The sequence below is a fragment of the Vigna unguiculata genome, chromosome 4 (genome assembly GCF_037176805.1).
Source record: "Vigna unguiculata cultivar grain cowpea cultivar isolate G323 ecotype 2 chromosome 4, ASM3717680v1, whole genome shotgun sequence".
Classification (NCBI taxonomy): domain Eukaryota; kingdom Viridiplantae; phylum Streptophyta; class Magnoliopsida; order Fabales; family Fabaceae; genus Vigna; species Vigna unguiculata.
In genome coordinates this window covers 34,360,335-34,366,334 of record NC_140795.1, presented here as the reverse complement: position 1 = coordinate 34,366,334, position 6,000 = coordinate 34,360,335, and positions in this window count along the sequence as shown.

Sequence of the window (6,000 nt, the reverse complement as noted above, 5' to 3'; positions counted from 1 at the left end):
TGGTGGAATTTTGAGGTTTCTCACAGGTGCAAGAAAATTTGGGAACTAATGCACTGCCTAGCGGTACTTAACCTACCGCTAGGCCACAACCCATAATGCATATGCATTTTTGTGTTGGCTATGATGGGCGCGAGTTTGGTTTCTGTTGGGGTTTTTTGCATTAGTATAGGTTGAATTAATATTTATGTGGATACAAGAGCATGATTGAGGGAGTCAAATGTAATGGTAATGGTTTTACTTGGGTATGAGGATTATGTATATGTTAAGAAGTTAATTTGATTGTGGGTTGAGGTATGGGGTAAAGGAAATTGTACAAAGATGCCTTGCATGATTATATGAGCATTACATTATTTGATGCTATTTTAAAGTTTCTAAGAGTAAGAGTAACCCTAAAGGAAATTCAGTTGGTTGCACAATTCTAGTATGAATATATGTATATATTTAGATGGATATTAAATTTTTGTATGACTTGTGTGAATGTATAATTGAGTCACTTTGAGTACAAAAGTATGTGTGGTTATATTCTAAATTTTGTGAATTGGAGTTGGGTCCAATTGAACCTGACTTGGAGTGTTAAACCAGAAATCTGCAATTACTAGTGTTGCGCCTGGTGGCATGGGGTACGTCGCCAGGATGGGTCTGGAAGGCCTGACAAATAGGTGGTGCCTGGTGACACCCTAAACCACCATTGGGCCGCTTGGCGGTTTTGCACGAGTTTGAGCTGGACTAAATCCAATGGGCTAGCGCCTAGTGACGCTGGTGTTTTTACTAGGCATTTTGCGTCGTGTTTCGCCTAGCGACGTTCGTGTAGCGCTAGGCGACATTCCAGGACCAGTTTGGATGTTTTGGGTCTCTTGCACGACTTTGGGGGTGATGGCTTTAAGTATAGGACATGGTGAGACCCGTTTACGAGCGGTGGTTCATAATGATTTGTGAACATGCAGTGATCACTAGTGGGAGGTCGATGATACTGGAAATTCAGCGTGAGCATACGAGCAATGGTTCATATTGGTGAGCTCCACTTGATTTTCATTCATGGGTGGTAAGTTGATGTTGGTAATCTTGTTTGAGAATACGAGCGATGGTTTGTATTGGTTAGCTCCACTTGATTGTTATGAGCGGTGGTTCATAATGGGATACTTCCACGTGTGTTGGTCTACGAGCGGCAGGTTCGTAGAGGTTGGATCATGAAGCGGCAGGTTCGTGATAACATGGGATAACTTGAAGGCTATGGTCAAAGTGTGTAGAATCTCGATGAACATGGTGGAAGACCATGATTTCTATTGCATAAGGAAAAGTTTTCAAAAAGGGTTTGGGTGAATGTTAAAAGGCTTTGGGTAAGGTTTTATGATATAATTCTTTATGCAAGTCTAATTATATTGAGCTCACCCTATTTGTTTGTGTTTGACGATGATCTTGTAACGAGTTACACAGGAGCAGTCGATGTTGCAAGTGATGATATTGATTCATAAGCCAGAGCGAGGCTAATTGGGAGACGTTTTAAATAATAGTTTATATGTTATTTTTGTATCTAGTTTATTATGTTTTTTGGAACTTGAGACTTGTAATGCAGTTGTTTCGGATTATGAATTTTGATTTTAGCACGTTAAATAAATTTTAAAATTTCCCACGTTTTAGGAAGGATATTTAATGCTAAGTTATTTGAATTATTGTTTACTTTTATTTAAATTAGTAATATTCGACCAGAATGTTACAAAGGGGCTAGAGGAAGTCTAAGAGAAGCTCTAACTGTAACACTCTAGGCGGACATTGCTTGGTACAATAAATATAATTAAAATAAAACATCTGATATAATTAAATCTTTAATAACGGTCTAAAAAATGAAACCAATAATTCACAAATAATCCATTACAAGTTTCATAGTTCAAACCAAATTCAAAATAAAACATTCAAAAATAGCGTTCTTATAAAATTCCCCTAGCTAGCCTGCATCTCCGCACCTATGCCTCACCAGCATCACCTAAAACCACATCTACTCCCTTGTAACAAAGTCACACGATGATCGTACAACCACAAACAAAAATGGTGAGCTTAACAAAATAAAACATACATATATAACATGAACTTCTCACCCTAAAACAACTTAACTTGACAAGATTCCCATACTTAGAGACCTTATGTGACAAGGTAATTATGCAACCATAGTCTCATAACCTATATGAGACTAGGACATTCAAACACATCATTATCCTATCCAACCATAGCCTTAAGGATATCACACTCTTCTACGAACTTTCCCGCTCGTAGTCCAACCTCTACGAACCTGCCCGCTGTAAGACCCGTGAAATTTAATTAATTAATTAATTAAATAATTAATTAATAAATGCGGGTGGGAAAAGCATTTATGACATTAAATTATGATTGGGATGATGTGTAAAAGTACTAGCTTAAATGGTTGAGAGTACTTAATTGTATAAGAGGACTTGGGTTCAAGTTCTACATCTGTTAATTTTGTGTTATTATTCGTTATTATTTTAAAATATATGATAATCATGCTGTGAAATAATATGATAATTGGATGATGATTGTTAGCATGAAATATGAATTAACATGATGGTTTGTTATTGATTTGGCAATTGCATGATTATGGGTTCAAGTCTTGGAGAACTTACATTAAACTTTATTTTTTGGTATTTTAAGCTTTGGCTTGAATATGGAAAGGTTGAAGGAAAACCCTAGTAGTATGGCAGGGGGTGGCTGGAAAATAGCCATAATGAGTTGGTAAATGACATTAAACATCACTTAATACCCAATTTTCGTCCTAGGATATTCTCCTAGTTTTTAGGCACACTTTAAAAGGTAAAAGTGGGTTAATAGAGAAGGTTTGGCAAGCTGGAAAATATATCCAGAGAGAGCACGAAAAATCTGGAATTTTGTGAGGTTTGAGTGAGACTTGTGGGGCTGAATTGAGAGAAGGCTAAGGAGGCAATTGGTAGAGAGAAATCTTAATCCGCAAAGCTTTAAGCGAAGGAAAACCAGGTTAGGGGAGCTTCCTACGTTAATTTGTTGTTTGGTATGAATTGTGTAAAAATCATATGTAAATTATGCATGATTCTGTATCTATTTCGTGATTCTGCTAAATTCTGGAAATTTTCCAGAAACCGCCTAGCGGGCTATACATAGCCGCTAGGCGGCTCATCCATTTTTGCATGGGCTATTGTGTTCCTGGGTGCAGCGCCTGGCGGTGATGAATTTCCGCAAGGCGACGCGGGTCTGAGGTTTGGTTTTTTGTCATTCTGGGGTGCTTTGACATGATTCTAATCGGAGGGAAATCATGGGTTGGTGATTTAGAGAGGGTCGTATTTTATTGAAAACAAGTATAATTAATAGGTAAAATTGATGAAACAGTGCGAATATGACTTTAGGGTTATAATTGGGAGATTTGGATGAATCAATGTTAATGGTGAATTGGGTGTACTTACATTGTAGACAAAGATAGTTAAAGTTGGAATGTTGTGTCACGATTAAGGGTTTGAGGGTGAAAGCAATTAGGGAATGCAAAGAGAAGTGCTGGAAATGAGAGAACGATCTCATGGTTGCTGGAAATTCTGGGGAATCTGCCAGAATTACTTGCATCGCCTGGCGACACGGGGCTTGCCGCCCGGCGCCATCTCAGATGTTGAGTCTTTATATGTTGCGGGTGTTGCGGACGACATTGGGTGAAGGGAGTTGTGTTCATGCCACTGGAACAGTTGAAATGAGTAATGTGATGTATGAACGAATGATAATAGGTAAGGGTTAGGGTTGATTTTAAGTATTGGGAGGGGAAAGAAAATACGGGCATAGTTGAGTGAAAATCCCAGAGTGAGTGTGAAACCAGTGGTCCAGACCAATATGGTGTTAGTGGTCCTAGACAATGACTAGAGCTAAGTAAGATTATAAAAATCGCCGGAATTGACAATTTGTAGGAAGTGTGTAAATTATGGGTAAGGCAGTGGTTAAGGTATGTATAAAGTGATGGAAAGATGGGCAGCTAATCGGAGTAAATAATAGAGCTTATAGTGGTAGGAGTTTACAGTGACATATTGACTATTGGAATAGTTGAACTTATACATGACTAATTTGATAAACTAGATTGATGGTATACAAAAGGGAAGTGAGGTACTTTCTACTTGGTAAGATGTAATTGAGCATGGGTGTTTATAAGAGTGTTTATACATGAAATGAAGAGGGGTCAACTATCTGAATGCATGATTATGCAAGATCAATGTGGGGAACTTGAATAAAAGTCACATAAACCAGTAAGAGTTTATAACTGGTGTGGCGCCTGGCGGTGGGATCGCACCCGCCAGGCGATGGCAAGGAAACAGTGGGGTTCTGGAACCGGTGGCACCTGGCAGAAGGGAGCATCCCGCCAGGCGATGGCGACGAAATCAATTGTCTCTTGGAGCACGTCTACCTGGCAGTATGAGCTGTCCCGTCGGGTGGTGGTTAATGAATTTGCGATCCTGAGGCGCTTGGCGCCTGGCGGTACGTGTCCCCCGCTAGGCGATTTAGTTGTTGTAAGTCCTGGTTATTAGACTTTGTAGGGTGTTCTACAAGACTTTTGGTGATGCTTCAAAGGTAAGATTGTTGGGTTCCTTGAGTTGAGCACGGAACGTATCCCTTGAGTTGAGCTCGGGATAGGGGTTAAGCACGTACATTCCTCGAGTTGAGCTCGGAATGGCATCCCTCGAGTTGAGCTCGGGATGGCGGATGAACACGAGGAACCCTTGAGTTGAGCTCGGGTTGGCGAGTGTTACCGGTGTGAGTGTGCTGGTTGTGGCCAGTATGGATGGGTCCAGATAGATTGCCCTCCTCAGTAAATCGCTGACGAGTTTGGTAGTCTTGGGACATTACGGACTATGTTCGTAATTGGGAACTCCATCTGGCGTTACAATGTATGATCCGTGGCATTGGTTCCCGCACGTGCTTTGTCGGTTGTGGCCGATAGGTTTGGCAGCAAATTATCTTGGGGTAATCACTAGAAGAGGTAGAACACGAATGGTCTAGTTGTGGCCAGATGTTAGAGAATTGAGATAGAGATTGCATATCGGTTCTTTGTAGAAAATATAGCTATATAGTTGGTTATTTAATTATTGTTATGATGTATGTTGATTTCATAAGCTCACCCTATCTGCTTGTGTTTGGCGATGATCGTGTACGCGGTACACGTGAGCAGAGGATGTTGATGCAGGTGGAGCTGGTGACGCTTAGCTACGGAGAGGGGATATCTTGGGTGTTTTATATTACTTGTATTTTCTACTTTTGGAAATGAAATGTAAACTCATTTGAGACGTTTATTTTGGATTATGACATTTTGGTAATTATGAACTTTGGTTCCATTGTATACATTTATGAAAGTTTAAATTTCCCGCGTTTTTGGGAAATGAAGTTTATACATAAATGTGACATTTTTATGAATTTAGTCGTTTTATTTATTTAAATCAGTAATATCCTGACGGGATGTTCACCCGCTCGTAGTCCAACACGTGTGAACAAAACCAATTAAGAACCTCCCCACTCATAAAACAATAAAGTGTGAGCGCAAAATCCTACGAACCTCTCTGCTCGTACTTCTCACACAAGAGTACCACCATTACGAACCTCCTCGTCCGTATTCATCATGCATCTAAACCTCACTTATGAACTTCGTAACATTCAAGTATAGCATACACATGAGGAACCCTTCGGATTCATAGCTCATCCTTTACCACACATACTCACATTTAGAATACAAGCACCTCAGTTTCTTAATGCAAATAGGTCACCAAACCATCACACTCATGCATGCATAACGAACAAAATCTGCAACCAGCCCCTAGACCATCACCTGGCGGAGTAGAAGCGCCGCCTAGCAGTTTTTTGTTGCAGACCGTTTGGCGGTTCACTAACACCTCCTGGCGCCTCACCCTCTAAGGCCTACCTATCCCCCTATCGCCTGATGGTCCAACATCATCGTCGGGCGCTATACCAGTAGCCTCAAACTGTAGGTTTATG